The 17,775-nt window shown below is 37.1% G+C and overlaps 2 long non-coding RNA genes across 8 annotated transcripts in view; one reads left to right on the top strand and one right to left on the bottom strand.

The window, feature by feature from the left end:
• Positions 1 to 11,188, top strand: part of LOC110985198 (uncharacterized) — a 235,219-nt gene extending 224,031 nt beyond the window's left edge. For 3 of the 6 annotated variants that reach the window (XR_015424677.1, XR_015424678.1, XR_015424676.1), the window contains 5 exons: positions 5,129 to 5,196; positions 5,571 to 6,286; positions 7,279 to 7,403; positions 8,070 to 8,171; positions 9,405 to 11,188. This is a non-coding gene — a long non-coding RNA (uncharacterized LOC110985198). The remainder of the gene's footprint in view (positions 1 to 5,128; positions 5,197 to 5,570; positions 6,287 to 7,278; positions 7,404 to 8,069; positions 8,172 to 9,404) is intronic. The other 3 variants (XR_015424679.1, XR_015424680.1, XR_015424681.1) reach the window with 3 other exon arrangements.
• LOC110990889 (uncharacterized) overlaps positions 1 to 17,775 on the bottom strand; it is a 445,142-nt gene that overhangs the window by 110,561 nt on the left and 316,806 nt on the right. The window lies entirely within an intron of this gene.

Here is a 17,775-nt window from a genome sequence, read left to right as displayed (position 1 = left end):
ACGTGCTAAACCATACGTTACATCTGCTGTGCTAAAAACAATGTATACTGCTTTCATTTTACCCCACTTCGACTACTGTTCACAAATATGGTCGGATAAGTATCAAATGCACAATGATAAATTAATCAAATTACAAAAGTATGCCGCCCGTCTAATCTTGTCTCAGGGTTTTGATATTCCATCTCGTGAACTTTTTAAGGAACTAGGATGGCTGCCACTACACGATCGTTTTTACTATCTAAAGGCTGTTTTTATGTACAAGTGTACCCATGATTTAGCACCGACGTACTTAGCCAGCAGCGTAATAAAGGCATCAGACGTACATCAGTACGGTACAAGAGGAGCCAATAACTTAATTATTCCAAAATATAAAACGGAGTGCTACAAACAAAGTCCAATCATTAATTGTACCCGGATATGGAACACACTGAGTACTGAAATTTGTTCGGCGCCATCGCTTTTTTATATTTTAAAACACTTTAAAAAAAACAACTTTTAGCTTCTGAGATTTATTTTTTTATCTCTTGACGTCATTCTAGTTCCCACACTCACGCATTCTAATTTTATAATTTTATCGGTATCATGTTGTACTGTTTTCTGTCCAACCACGAAGTTGTTTTATCACATATTATTTCTACTAGTTTGGTATATCTTTTTTGGATTCTTCTATGTACTTTATAACCGTGTTTTCTCTAGATATATTTTAACGTATACAGTTAGATTATTTACTGTTACGTGTTATGTGTCCTTGCTTGTGTTGCCATTCTATAATTGGGTATATTTTATGTATGTTTTATGTCTTTTATTTATTTTATCTTATTACATTCGTTTTGTAATTTTAATTATTTCATTAACTTTATTATAAGCTTTAACTTTAGTTTTTATTATCTATTTTAATTCCCCAGGGCCCCATGGAAGACCACAGAAATGTGAATGGGTATCCCTGGTAAAATAAAGATAATAATAATCTGAAAGGCCACATGTTTCCCTGTCCATTCATATACGTTTCATATCCATCTCTGCAGTAGTTAGGGAAATATCTGCCAAAGGAATTGCAAGTTCTTGTCTGACTGTTTGATATTTTTGCGAAATTCTGGCTTCGTCTGCCCTTTACCGGTCCTTATCCCGCGCAGTGAATGCTTCATATATTTGAGCATAAAAATTTTCAGAATTATCTAAATCTTGCAATCTTGGCGTCATCTTAAAGGCCACATGTTCGTCTGTCCATTCATATAAGTTGATTTCCATATTTGCAGTAGTTAGGGAAATATCTTCAAAAGGAAGTGCAAGTACTTGTCCGACTGCTTGATATTTTTGAGTAATTCTGACTTTGCGCTGTACCGGGTCCTTTACTCCACAGTAAATGCTTTATGTTTTTGAGCATAAAATGTCTATGAATTATCCAAACATTGCAACCCTGGTGTCATTGGAAAGGCCACATGTTCCTCTATCCATTCACATAAGTTTCCATTTCCATATTTGCAGTAGTTAGGGAAATAGCTGCCAAAGGAAGTGCAAGTTCTTTTCCAACTGTTTCCCATTTTGGGGGATTTCTGGCTTCGTCTGTGCTATACCAGTTCTTATCCCGCGCAGAGAATGCTTCATATTTTCGAGCATAAAAGATTTTGCAATTATATAAATCTGGCAATCGTGGTGTCATCTGAAAAGGCATCTGTTCTCCTATCTATTCATATAAGTTTCACATCCATATTTGCAGTAGTTAGGGATATATCTGTAAAAGGAAGTGCGAGTTTTTGTCGAACTGTCGCTTATTTTTGCAGAAGTTTGGCTTTGTCTAATACCCTTCCCTTTCAAGCCACACACAAAGTTTCAACTGCATCGGACACGTACTTTTCGAGGTATAGTGTTTGAAAAGTTCCCCTTTAATGTCACGTAACTTTTCTCCTAGTGACAACATCAGCACATGAGGTCAATATTCCTCTGACGCACCCCCTTCTCTAGATATCTGCAAGATTTGAACCCGATTACTCTAGTACATCTGGAGATATAGGGCCTTCAAGAGTTCAATTTAATGTCACGTGACTTGTCTGCTCATGACGTCATCATCACATAAGGCAATTTTCCTCTTAAGCACCCTATTCAAGGTATCTGAAAAATATGAACCCAATCGGATATATACTTTAGAAGATATAGGGGCCTTAAAGAGTGTATTCTCCACTGACATTGGTCTGCGAACCCCGTGTTATTTGCATAATCATAAATATGCATTGCACACTAAAAACCAAAAAATCTTTGATAATATCTAACATAAGAGTAATCGATTGCATATTTCACATTTTCTGTGTACAAAATATAAGAACAAAGATTGCTGGACCAATACACATGACATCTGTTGCCGCAAAAATGAATTTCACTTTTGATAACTGTGACTAGAAGTTGAACTGTATGATATAGACTTTAAAACTACTTTGGCATACTTTGGCAACTGTCGCCACGCTGAATCTGCAAGTTAAGGGTCTGATGTTGTCACTGACTTCATCACCCGTCCTGTTTGGGGTTCAGGACTTAATACGTCCCCACGCAGATCATCGGGTGTCACGTGCCTTTTTAATCAACGCAAAAGTAGAATCCAGGCAGAATTAACAACATCTAACATGTTGATAACGCCGAAACTGTCCGTTACGAAAAAAAACCACTTATTTATGACGTTATCATTAAATGAGCTCAATATTTGCTCAAAGCACTTCCTCTCCAAGATATAAGCGCGAGGTTTCGACCCAGCATTAGCACCTACAGACGGCTTATGTTGAAAAAAGCTTTACAGCTTTTACCCCTTTCAAACAATACGCCTACTTCCGGTTTAAACCGGAAGGAATGGTTATGTCAATTAACCTACAAGAGACAAAATCAAGACCACATTTTATCCTGGCACTTGCTGCAAACAGAATGTTGCGGGAGGCCACGGTTGATTTTATATGGGTTTTTATACATTTAAAGGAATATTTAACTATTCACAATTTAAAAGCAAATCACGTGATGACGTCATCATGACAAATATTTTGAAATTATCTTCGTTGTATAGTTAGTGGTTGCTGTAAGTTTGACGGTGATCAATGATTACTAAGGTACGAAATTAGTGCCTCGAATACGTGTACTAAGTCAATGGGCTGGAATAAATATTTAAAAATTAATAATAAATCACATGATGACGTCATCACGACATCATAAATTTCGACTTTTTTTGCATCAAGGGCTTTCTTGGCTGTAATTTTGAAGTTGATCAAAGCTCTCAAACTAACCCAAATGCTTGCTTGAAAACGTGTACAAAGTCAAGGGGCTTAAATAAATATTGAAAAATCACGATTAAATGACATAACGTCATCATGACGTCCTTTACTTACAATAATTTTTGTATCACGGTCTTTGTTGGCTGTCAGTTTGATAACCATCAAAAATTGGAAAGGTTTTAAAATTGTGCCTTCAAAACGTGTACAAAGTCTAGGGCAAAAAACTCATTTGCGGAAACACTGCCCCCCTTAAGTTCATGTCACGTGATTTGCACTTAAACTGAACACTGCTAATGAAATATTACTTCATATTCGGACTCTTAGGCATATTTCAAATCAAATAACAGAGCGTAAAGTACCCGATTTCTCCTTCGTCCTTATAGTAATCTTGCGCTGAAGTTAAAGACTGCTTGTTCACTTGTGTTAAGTAGAAAAACGTGTACAAAAAATTATGGGGAAAATTTAATGTTCGAAAATGAATATAAAATAAGTTGATGAAGTCATCATGACGTCATCCCTTTGCAATAAATCTTGCATCAGGGTCTTCGTTGGCTATCACTTTGGAACGATCAAACATTGCAAAGTTACCAAAATTGTGGCTCGAAAACGTGTACAAAGTCAATGGCCTAGAAACACGTGTGCAGGAAAACTGCTCCTTTAATTTCATGTCACGAGATTTTTGTCTAAACTGGAAAAAACTTATGAAATATTATTTAATATTAGCACACTTGGGTATATTTGCGATTGAACGGAAGGGAAAATTTAGTCTGATTTCTTTTTCGTTCTGGTAGTAATTCTCGGTCAAAGTTGAGGACTGCTCACGCATTATGCTGGACAATGTGTGTGCAAACCCTATGTTGCGCAACAACGCCATCCATGGTTAAATATAGGACAGTTTGTTGAAAATTGAAAGCCCAAGATGTGTAACCGTAATTCTGCAATAGCGCCCTCATAGCCTGATATAGGACAGTCCGAAAACTGTGGGCAATCTGTGTACAAAGTCTATGGGAAAAAATTCATTATTAAAAAAATCAATAATAGATATACTACTTAAGTTATCACTGTGAATTTCTTCTGGGACCGTCCTTGGATAATTGTCCAAAGGCCTTTTTCGCAACTAGCCAAAAAGCCAAAAAGGAAATGAAAAAAAAAATAATCAGAAAAGAAAGAACTAAACGTCATTCTGATGGTCAGTAGCTTGCAAAAGTTATTAAAGCCAGATTCACGAACTTAAAAATCAGGTGCACTGTGATTTTATTCTGTCACAGCAACACATTGCTTAACCGAAAGTTCAATTGATGTTTGAATATTGTAGAATTTAGTTCATTTATGTCATGGAATGATACTCAATTCTAATGACACTGTTGTATGAAGAGGCTCAATGTCTATTTTAAATAACATTTGGCTTGATCATGTGTGTCATTACAAACATCCATTGCAAATATATATGTAGGGTACGTGTATATCTTCAGTAAAACCTCTACATGAAATGTTTTCAACGGTTTATGTTGCACTGTATGTTGGCAACACACGGTGCGGCGTCTCCATGTGAGAATACGGCATGCACAAGTATTGAACATTGGCTACGGCTCTCCACCGCTGCCTCTTTTGATCAAAATTTGAAGCCGTATCGCAGGAGGTGGGACTGGATTATGGCTACCCCTGTAATGCACCACCCCATAAAATGCCATGTGTAACTAGATTGATACACCGGCAGTGCTGGGTGCACATACGTGAATTACAAATTCTCAATCAGGTCTATCCATCTTTCCGATCCTTCAAAGCCCTCTGAGAATCGGCAAACAGGCTCCTCCACTCATATTTTCTTGCCATTTTTTCATTTTGCATGTTTTAATGACTGTTATGTACATTCATTTCAGCTAGAGCACAAGCCGCTGATGAGTCGTTGCTCACAGGACATTTCTTGATGATGGCCACTGTTGTTAAGGTGATTGTACTGTGATCTCTTACTGTAGCCTTCTTGGTAAAACGTGAGTGATTCTTTGTTATTGGTCATCCCAAAGGTAGGATTCACTGATTGAGTCTCCTGTGAACTCATTCCCTCATGTCCTGTAGACCTAGTACATTAAGACCTACCCCACCTTACTGTTTTATAATATAGCGCGTGTAAACAAAGTGTGACTTCATTATGTCGATCTAAGGATCATGCTTGGTGAATACATTTATTTGGCCCAAATACCAGGTGACATGTATATGGGGAGCTATTAAAGTTAAAATGGTCCCCAAAATCCTCTGATTTTACATGCACCCTTGGAGGTTACGGTTAATACTGTTTATAATTTGGGAATGTTTTCTGCACAGACTGTGATCTCCTGTATTAGCCTTTAGTTGGGCCGAGAGAGAACACTATTTCCTTGGCATCAGAGGCTCCTTTATTACTAACTGTGCATCACTGGTTCATGAACGACTAGGACATGGTAGTAGCCCAATCGCTAACAACAAAATGAATACTCCCAACCAACACGGCTCTTTTCAACCAATTCAGTTGTGCTTCTACTCAAGGAAGATTGAAGAGATTGATTGGCTGAAAAAACAGGTGGGATTGTTTAAATATAACCCCAGATCAACACTCTTTGTTTTGCAGGCTTGCATCTGTGGATGGTTGAAAACAAAAGGACTTTTTGGGAAGTGTACATGTATTTAAGGTGTTTTGAAAAATAAAATATACTAACTAGTCAAGCAACAATTGAAAAGAAATGGAAAAATGACAACTAAGAAGATAATAAGATTTATATTAGAAACTCGAATGATGTGGGCTTGTATATTATTTGGCCCCAATCTTTGTTGATTTGACACTGCTTTCAATGATGTTTCAACTACTGTTGTAAAGTGCACCTATATATTTAGAAATTGTGGCCTCCACATGTGTGCAGTAATACAGATTGGAATTCAAACATGGTTTAGTTTCCCTAGTTCAGTAATTTGACAGAGAGACAAGAGCAAACTAGTCCCTGGAGGCCGTTCTCTGGAGTGTAACAAATCAGAGATATCTTATCACTGGTGACACTACTCAACAGGTATGGAAACAGTCTGCTTCATATTCTGATATTAGTCCATGGTTATGGTACTAGTGAAATGCCTGGTTGTCCTGTAGATCTTGACCTTGGGTATTGTCTTTTAAGTTTTCAACTAATGAGAATCTCCGGCCTTTAAGGTTGGATTGAATTAAACTACAAAAAATGGATGGAATTTTTTGGTGTGGTCGTACAATTTGTGCCAAAGTGAACAGAAACACGACAGAAGCTGCATCTACAGGCTGCTTGTAGTGAATGAGGAGTGTACTGAAATGAAATGTCCTCATTCCTGGATCCAAATCACGTACAAGGATGAGTGTACACATTCCACAAGGGTTGTTTAAAAATCTGGACTTGTTTTATGTTATCAGCCAACTTTTCACTCACTGAAGCCATCCTTCTGTGTCAAATACATAAAAGGTGCAATGCATCAGGTTGTTACAATATGGCATGCTAGCCCACAGTAGGTACAATTCGCTCTTTGAAGGCTGCCGCCCCAGGCGTGCAGAATCTCGAGCTTGATCTTTACAAAATCGGTTCAGTGATTTCCATGCGTTGCTTTGTCATTCTGTGCATGCTGTGTCAGATCTTATACCGTATGACTGGACAATGTTTCAGAAGCTGATTGTGACACGATTGTACAATCTGCCAGATTGAGGCTCTCCATGCCTATGGCGGCAGCATGCAGAATAAATAACGTGTGTGTCCAGAGTTTCTTTCATGATATCCTTAACACAGGCTGGCTTCTATCATACACACCAAGGATTCAACATTGGCTGGGAAGTATGATGTAAGCCATCTTGACAATAATTTTGTGGGGTTCCACATGCCTGAAAGAAGGTCATTTAAGGATGCACGAATAACTTACTTTTCTCAATCTTTCTCATTATCCACTGCCCTCTGAGAATCAGTTAATCCAAGCTAATACACTCATGTTGTAATGTCATATCTTCCTTTTGCATGTTTGTAATGACTGTTGTGTGTGTCCATCTCAGCCAGAGCACAAGCCGCTGAGTGAGCCGCTGTTCATGGTACATCCAAATTCTTGATGATGGGGTTCCTGTGCTCGTTGATGAGGTGATCGGATTTTGATCTCTTGCTGCTGCCTGCTGGGTAAAAGGTACGTGGGTCCAATGTTGTTGGTTATTCCAAAGGTGTAATTCACTGATTCAGTCCCCTGTGGACTCATATATAATTCATATATTAACCCCAAACATAATGACGTCAAGCTATTATTTTTTACTTGGACAATTATTGCTTCCCACCTCACTGCCTTAGGAAACTAAGCATGACGTCATTGTGTTACAGGTCTCTTCACTTTTCCAAAAGTTGACAGGGACGGAGGTCCTTCTCTGTGGATTAATTTAACTTTCGGGTAAACGTGGGTGACACACCTGTGTATGGGGAGCCATAATTTAATACCATTAATAAATTTTGGATGGCAGGTAAAACGTGAAATATCAGAGAGTGTTTGGCCCAACCCCCTTCGGTGTACACAAAATCCTATTGAATCAGACGATTTTGGACTGTCTAAATTTTCTTCTTTCTGGGGCTGTTGAAAGAGCCCAAGAAAGTAAAAGGGGTGTAAGTTTAAAATGGCTGCTTCGATGCTTTAGAATTATGACTTTTCAGGAGTTGTGTTTGCTGATCAACCAACAATTGAAGAGAGTTGAAACAAAGGTCAATACGAAAATGACAGTTAAAGACTATAAAGACATCGCAGTGATGTCTACTTGTATGTTATTCAGCTCTGATCTTTGTTGACTTGACTCTGTGGTTTTAATAGCTGTAGCATTGATGAAGAGACAAGACCAAGTCCCTTGGAGACAGTTTTCTGGAGTTTAACACATCACTGGCAACTGGCATTACTGACAACACAACTCACTCGGTAAGCACTTTATATCATGTTCTGATTTGAGCCTAACATTGAAAGGCATGTTCCAGATTTTGAAACAATATTTGTACATAATTTTGTATACATGTACAATTGTTCTGTAAAATCTGGAGCATGGCTTATTAGGCTCCACTCTTGAGGATGAAGAGAGCATGATGGATGAAGCGTCAAGCACACACTCTACAGTTCTTATCAGAACCATACCTCTTCCAATGGAGATCTATCCACATGATGTAACCACAAGCCCTGTTTTTAGTCTCCACCATGTAAAGCGTCAAGTCTTATTTAATGAAAGTGAATACTTAGGGCAGTTATGCTTCCTGGTTTCCCCTTTGTAAGTTGGTCTTGTAATTGGATGGTTTTGCAGCAAATGTGGCTCTATATAAGGCCTAATCCAAACTAAGCTTTTGTCTGTGACTGAAGGGTTGGTGAAAATCAACTGATCTTGTTGTCATTTTGTTGAACATATCCACTGAAGAATGTTTCATTCTGATATTCCCACATTTAAGAGAACTATACACAAATGAAGGCGAAAGCTTGGGTCAGTCATTATGTTTGCTAGTAATCTTCTCCCTCTTGTACTTCAAATGGTCGAAAAGTGTACCCTGGTTAATCGTGATGGGTACCATCTCTTCAGTTATTCTTATTTATTTGACCATCACAAGAACAAACAAAGCAAAATTAATCATAAATTATGTAAAAACAACAAAAGCACAAATACAAGTAAATATAAGCAGTAGCACGGATTAGGGATAAAAATCCGAATACATAACGAGACAAATATCAGTTATGTGGGTCAGCAGGGACTGCAAAAGTAAAATAAACTACTATTACCCCCGTTTACGTCATATCGTTAACAAGACAAATTAACCAGAACAAAGGAAATAGTGGTCCCCACACAGGTGATCGAAATGACAGCCCAAAAAAGAAAAAAAAATCTTAGGAGAACATTTCATTTCCATATTTCCAAACGTAAAAAAATTATCCCGCAAAGTGAAGGCCATGCTATAAAAAGAATTTTTTTACTCGTTCTTTTTTAATCATGTGAATTTCCTCATTTAAAAAATATCCAGTTTTAATCACGTCCTTTGTGCCCTCCTTTTGAGGTGATTTTATTGGCTTGTTGGTAATTTTTTTTTCCCTTCATTATTCATGTGATGCCTTTAATCGTAAATCATGTCATCATAATTAAACATTTGTCTGTGATTTGTTTACGCCTGTACTCAGTACCACAATTACGGCCAAGATTTGGACTCTAGCACTGTGCCTATCTGTTCTACTCGTTAGTCTTCTGCTGCTGGTTGAACAGTGATACGCTCCATGCTGTGACATGCTCAACCTCTCTCATCACTTTCTTATCTTGTCTGTTCTGGAATAGAATGAGCGAATTCCGGCTGCAATATCTGTTGTATAAGAGCACTGAGCCTTTTAGGGGCAGTAAAAGTAACAACAGCATGATTTTGATTTCTTCAACATAACAGAACTGGTAATTTGCAACTGTTGCAGTGACCGTTTGTCTTCTGGTGGCAACAAAAGGTTTTGTTGAAAGGTTGCTACTTTGCATAGTTTTTCTGTACCATCTGGTGTACCCTAAGGAAGTGTCTTGAGCCCAATCCAGTTCTTATGTGTACCAACGACTTTCCATATCACATCGTGTCAGCTTGCACTTTATTTGGTAACAGTGCTCTTGTGTATAGGCCAATATAATGTGTCTGATGACCTTCAAGATATTCATGGCTTCCAAAGATGTTGTCATGCTAATAAAATGCATCTCAATACATTACTAAGGAAACCAAAGTTTTGCTTATACTAGGATGGTCAAAGAAAATAGTGGACCTGAATTGTACCTTAGTTAACATGCAGTTTCAAGCTGATAATGAGTACAAAATGTCTCGGGAAAATCTTGTTATGTCACTACCAAATCAAACAGACTTAGTATGTCTTGCTTTCATCTTGCAAGTTTCTAGTGTTGACTATTCTGGAATACAAGTAGCCTATCCGGTACCTTCGCAACAGAAACCTTATACATTGACAAATTGGAACAAAATTCAACGTTGAGCAACCAGGATAATTCTCTTGTGAAGAAGATTTAAAATGGATTACACCGATTGGTTGCATATGTACATTGAATTTGTCTTTACGTGAATCTAAAAGCATCCATCTTTTGCTTACATTTGTTGTTAGAGGTCTTCATAGAGCTTTTGACCGTGAAATAGTCTTAGTGAACAGGTGGTATATTGAAACGACCAGGCTGGACAAACCTTAGGGCACGAATTCAAAAACTTCATCATTTTTCCAATTACATGCTCTTGAGATGACCTGCATGTACCTGAACGTTTGAGAACTGAAGTGGTGTAAATAACCCTTCAACACGGGATCAACTTACCAAGTACCCACTTGAATTTGAAACTGTATGAAACTTGACAGAGTACTGATTGAATTTGCAGTGGAGTGCCCTTGTAATAAGGTTGTTGGGACTGGCAAGTTGTGGGAGGGTCACTGTGTTGTTTGGTGCAAGGAAGCACAAAGTGGGGGGATTTGAATACCTAGGATTTGCCATGTGGGCCAGATGTGTCAATGGTTTTGCTTTTGTCGGTATTCAACTGTATTTTGTTATTTCATGGTGTCTTTTTTTCGGTTGTTGCACAATAAATTTCTTTTATTGTTTTGGGGGTACTTATTGTTTAATTGATTGATTTGTTTCTGTAATTAATTTTATTGTTGTTATTTTAATGTATTTGTATGTCATATTTATGTTATTTTGCCAACTGTATATATTTTCTTGAATCTTATGCAGTTACTTTATTGTGTATGTGTTTGCACGTTTATGTAAAACCTGGAGCTTCAGAAATGAAATCTTACGGGTGACAGTTATTGGATTAACTGTGCCTCTCCGGGCATTTGTAAGTTTGTGTTTGTGATTTCAGTGTATTTTGTGTTATGTGTTTTTGTTTAATGTTGCTGTGTTCTTTATCCTGGAAAATGCCGAATAAATGAAATTGTTTCCCTCATTGTACACACGTTACTTGGTCTCTTTTCGACGAAGAGTTTTTATCTCCGAGGTTAAATAGGTTGACAAATGGTCCGAATGGGCGAGCTTGGGGTGACTCGACAAGGATGCAAATTTCACTATCTCCTGGAGAAAATTTTATTTCGATATTTGGAAACATTAAACAAAAAGGCTTCATTTTTTTGGTTTTGCTTGCTACACACGTCAAATACACGCCACGTTGTCTCTATATCCGATATTAAATTGTCAAGAGATGGGCTGATCTTGGAGTCTTTGGAAAGACTGCTGTTCTAGATAGGGAAATATTAGCAAAGGTAGGCAAGAGTTTTTGTCCCGCTACTTTTTACTTTACCGTTCGTGTTTCCGTGCATAAATGGCTCCATATGTTTCAGTATAAGCTTTGAAAATTGACCAAATATGGCGTTCTTGACAGCTACTGAAAGGGCACTTGTTCTCCCTTCGTTGACGTATTAAAAGTTTCAGGAAAATGAAATGAAGTTAGGAAAAAGTTTGCATTCCACCGTTTGTTTTTTTTTTTTGTTCGCCTCTTTTGGTTCAATTTGTTCCATTGTGCTGTTATTTAGGACTTTTAATTTTAGGTCATTTAATTATTTAGGTATTTATTCATTTTTCTACCCTTAAATTTTCAAATTCGTACAAATTTCACTCATCTTATTTGCTGCTTTGAAATCCTTCTCAATTGCACATAACTCCTAACATCTAACTATTTCAAGATCTGAAATCGTAAGTTGTCCAAGTTTTAAATCTTGCAGTTATTTCTGAATTTGGTGATTTAGGTATTTCGATATTTTGTCATTTTGCTATATGACCGTTTAATTCTGAAATTGGTTCACCTATCTTATTTGCTGCACACCCATGTTTATTCCAGTCTGAATTCCAACATAACTAAAGGTGCATGGATCAAACTTTTTGAAGAAATCAATTCCTCAATAGTCCAAGACTCAAGTTTAGATAGAGATAGTTTGAAATTTGGCTGTTTAGTTACACTGATATTGAGTGTTTTCTTAGCCCTTCTTTTAACTTTGGAAATTCGTACATATTTCAACCTACCGCATTCGCTGCATTCCGATGGATTCCCGTTTGAATATTTATAAGTAAAGCTCCAAAAATCTAACCTTTTCAAGGAATCACAACCTGATCAAATAGTGCAGGTATTTACACATTTAGCTATTTATTTAGACAGATACTGAGTCTTTTGTTTCCTCTGCCTTAACTTTAGAAATTCGTATATATTTAAGCCTGTTTCATCCCCTTCTTTTCGATGTTTTTCCGTCTGAATTCCAACATAACTAAAGCTCCAAGAATCTAAATTTTCGGAGAAATCCATTCCTCAATATTCCAACACTCAAACTGTGCAGATATTTAGAAATCTGGCTATTTAGTTAGATTTTATTGAGTCGCCTTATCCTTAACTTTTAAAATTCGTACATATTTGACCCTACCGCATTTTCTTTATTCTAATGCTTTCCCGTCTGAATTGCAACATAAAATTTAAGCTTGAAAACTCTAAATAATTCAAGAAATCAATTCCTGAATAGTCCAAGACTGAAATCGTGCAGGTATTTAGAAATTTAGCTATTTACTATAGAGTCTTTTTGAAGCCCTACCCTCAACTTTTTGCACATATCATTTTGACCCTACCACATTTGGTGCATTACGAGGCTTTCCCCAATGAATTCCAACATAACTAAAGCTCCAAAACTCTAAATTTTTCAAGACAGAAATTCTGCAAATGTCCAAGACTAGAATCGTGCAGGATTTAGAAATTTGGCGATTTAGTTAGACAGATATTGAGTCTTTTTGTAGTCCTACCCTTCACTTTAAAAAGAAAATCGTACATATTTCATATGTACGATTTCATATCTCAATTGCTGCATAGCGACATTTCCTAAGAATTCCAACATAACTGCAGCTCCCAAAATATCTAAATATCTAAAACTTAAATCGCACAAGTATTTTGAAATATGGTGATTCAGTTAGACAGATATGGAGTCTTTTATAGCCCTATCCTTAACTTTAAAAAAATCTCCTTTTCTCATTTGCTGCAATACGATGTATTCCATTATGAATTCCAACATAACTGAAGCTCCACAAATCTAAAGTTTTCAAGAAATCAGTTCCTCAGTAGTCCAATACACAAATTTTGGGGGTATTAGGAAATTTCGCGATTTAGTTATACAGATATGGAGTCCTTTTATAGCCCTAGCTTGAAAAACAAAGTTGTACATATTTCCCCCTGGCCCATTTGCTGCATTTTGATATATTCCACTAAGAATTTCAACATAACTGAAGCTCAACAAATCTAAATTTTTCCAAGAAATCAATTCGTCAATAGTCCAAGACTCAAATTGTGCAGGTACTTAGAAATTTTGCGATTGAGTTAGAAACATACGGTGTCTTTTTGATGCCCTACCCTTAACTTAAGTATTATGGGGTCCGAAGTTTATAAGGATGAGACTGAAGATACCTGCAAGACTCTATAGATTACTATCAATATGGGGACAAAAGTCAGCATGAGAATGTATATACATACATCTCTCTCATAGATCATCGTCAGTATTTGTACTCCATAGATTACCGTTATTATATGATCTCTAGTGTATTAGCTAGATTAGATTACTATCAGTATGAAGATACCTTCATAATTCCATAGATTGCCGTCAATATGAGGACATCAGTGTATCAGCATGGGAATGTACATACATAAATTAGTCCATAAATTATATGTGCATCAGTCAATAGACTACCGTCAATATGGGTACAACAGAGTACCAGCATGAGAATGTAGATACATACATAACTCCATAGATCACCGTCAATATACGGACTCCATAGTTTGCCGTCATTATGGTGCTCAGTCATGCATGACAGGAGGGATACCCACCAAGGTATCGTTTAATAGAAAGAATATTGCTTCTACTTTTTGGAGATCCTTTTACATTATAGTAATATCTCATGGTGTGGGCATTAACCCCTTTCTTCAGGGTTAAGTTTTTTTCTGGGACACCCTGTACATGACCGTCATTGTGGGGACAACATTGTATCACCATGAGAATGTAGAATACATACATCACTCCATATATTACCGTCAATATGGGGACTCCACAGATTGCCGTCATTATGCGGACTCCAGTGTACTATAGTCATGTAAAAGTAGATCCATATACATCGCTCCATATATTATCGTCAATATGGAGATTCCACAGATTACCGTCATTATAGGGACTCCAGTGTAAATGTAAATGTAGATACATACATCACTCCACATGTTACCGTCCAAATGGGGACTCCACAGATTACCGTCATTATAGGTACTCCAGTCTATAAGCAAGGGAGTATAGATACATACATTGCTCCGTAGATTACCGTCATTATATGGGGTCCAGATTTATAAAATGAGAATGAAGATACCTGCATCACTCCATAGACTACCATCATTATCGAGACTCCATGGATTACAGTCATTATAGGCACTCCAGTTCCTAAGCAAAGGAATATAGATACACACATTGCTGGATGGATTACTGTCATTATTGTGTCTCTAATTTATAAGGATGAGAAGGAAGATAAGTGCATCACTCTATAGATTACCGTTATCATGGGGTCCCAAATTTATTAGCATTTTCATGAAAATAACTGCATCACTCCATAGATAACCATTATTATATGCATAACGAGGATTTCCCCAATGAATTCCAACATATCCGAAGCTCCAAAATTCTAAATTTTTCAAGACAGAAATTCCGCAAATGTCCAAGACTAGAATCGTGCAGGTTTTAGAAATTTGGCGATTTAGTTAGACAGATATTGAGTCTTTTTGTAGTCCTACCCTTCACTTTAAAAAGAAAATCGTACATATTACATATGTACGATTTCGATCTTTTTCCTAAGAATTCCAACATAACTGCAGCTCCCAAGATATCTAAATATCTCAAACTTAAATCGTACAAGTATTTTAAAATATGGTAATTTAGTTAGACAGATATGGAGTCTTTTTATAGCCCTACCCTTAACATAAACATTGTGTGGTCCGAAATTTATAAGGATGGGAATGAAGATACCTGCAAGACTCCTTAGATTACCATCAATATGGGGACAAAAGTCAGCATGAGAATGTCTATACATACATCTCTCATAGACCATCGTCAATATTTGGACTCCATAGATTACCGTTATTTTATGATCTGAAGTGTGTTAGTGTAGGAATGTATATACTTACATCACTGACTAGATTACTATCAATATAGAGACAACAGTGTATGCGCATTTATAAGAATGAGAATGAAGATACCTGAATTACTCATAGATTGCTGTCAATATGGGACAACAGAGTATCATTATCAGAATGTAGATACATCACTCCATAGGTTACCGTCAATATGGATACAACAGCGTATCAGCGTTGAGAATGTATACACGTTCATCACTCCATAGATCACTTTCAATATGGGACACCAGTGTATCAGTAGGATGAGGATGAAGATACCTTCATAATTCCATAGATTACCCTCAATATGAGGACATCAGTGTATCAGCATGAGAATGTACAGGCATACATTAGTCTTTTGGATTACCCTCAATATGGGGACTAGACAGATTACCCTCTTTATGGGGCTCCAAATTTATGAGAATGAGAATGAACATACGTGCATCACTCAATAGACTACCGTCAATATGGGGACAACAGAGTACCAGCATGAGAATGTAGATACATACATAACTCCATAGATCACCGTCAATATACAGACTCCATAGATTGCCGTCATTATGGTGTTCAGTCATGCATGACAGGAGGGATACCCACCAAGGTATCGTTAGAAAGAATACTGCTTCTACTTTTCGGAGATCCTTACACATTATAATAATATCTCATGGTATGGGCATATGAACCCCTTTCCTCAGGTTAGGTTTTTTCTGGGACACCGTGTAGATACATATATTACTCCATACATTACCGTCATTATGGCGACAACAGAGTATCAGCATGAGATAGTTGATACAAACATCACTCGATAGATTACCGTCAATGTGGGGACATCATTGTATCACCATGAGAATGTAAAATACACACACCACTCCATATATTACCGTCAATATGGAGACTCCACAGATTACCGTCATTGTAGGGACTCCAGTGTATAAGCAAGGGAGTATAGATACATACATTGCTTCATAGATTACCGTCATTATATGGGATCCAAATTTATAAAGATGAGAATGACGATACCTGCATCACTCCATAGACTACCATCATTATCGAGACTCCGTGGATGATAGTCATTATACGCACTCCAATTCATAAGCAAAGGAATATAGATACACACATTGCTGGAAGGATTACTGTCATTATTGTGTCCCAAATTTATAAGGATGAGAAGGAAGATAAGTGCATCACTCCATAGTTTACTGTCAACATGGTGACTCCATAGATTACTATCATTATAGGGACTCCAGTTCATAACCAAGGGAATATATCTACATACATACATTGCTCCATATATTACAGTCATTATTTGAGCCGAAATTTATAAGGATGAGAATGAAGATACTTGCATCACTCAATAGATTATCAGCGTGACAATGTATATACAAACATCTTTCCATAGGTCATCGTCAATATTTGGACTCCATAGATTACCGTTATTTTATGATCTGAAGTGTATTAACGTAGGAATGTATATACTTACATCCCTGAATAGATTACTATCAATATGGAGACAACAGTGTATGCGCATTTATGAGAATGAGAATGAAGATACCTGCAAGCACTCCTTAGATTACTGTCATTATGAGGTCCGAAATTTATAAGGATGAGAATGACGATACCTGTAAGACTCCATAGATTACCATCAATATGGGGAATCCATAGATTAACGTCATTATGGGGACTCCTTAGATTACCGTCAATATGGGGACTCTATAGATTACCCTCACTACAGGCACTCCAGTGTGTTAGAATGTTATTGTAAATAAATGCATCACTCCATAGATTACTGTCATTATAGGGACTCCTGTTCATTTGCAAGGGAATAAAGATACCCTGTACATGGGTTGTTCCATACGTTACCCTTATATTTTTGCGTAATTCTGACTTTGCGGTATACCGGGTCTTGTACTCCCACAGACATTGCTTCATATATTCGAGCATAAAAGGTCTTAAAATTATCCAAATCTGGCAATCTTTGTGTCACCTCAAAGGGCACATCTTTCTCTATAGATTCATATAAGCTTTATATCTATATTTAAAGTAGTTAGGGATATATCTGCAAAAGGAAGTGCAAGTTCTTTCTGACTGCTTTATATTTTTGCGGAATTCTGACTTTGCACTGCGCAGGGTGCTATTCTCGCCCAGAGAATGCTTCATATTTCCTAGCATTAAATGTCTTAAAATTACCTACACCTTGCAATCGTGGTGTCATCTGAAAGGCCACATGTTCCTCTATCCATTCATATACGTTTCATATCCATATTTGCAGTAGGTAGGGAAATATCTGCCAAAGGAAATGCAAGTTTTTGTCCTAATGCCTGATATTTTTGCGGAATTCTGGCTTCGTCTGCGCTATACCG

The sequence above is a fragment of the Acanthaster planci genome, linkage group LG03 (assembly GCF_054643075.1).
Source record: "Acanthaster planci isolate LZ-2023a linkage group LG03, COTS_SCS, whole genome shotgun sequence".
Lineage (NCBI taxonomy): Eukaryota > Metazoa > Echinodermata > Asteroidea > Valvatida > Acanthasteridae > Acanthaster > Acanthaster planci.
This window is presented reverse-complemented; position numbering and strand designations above follow the sequence as displayed.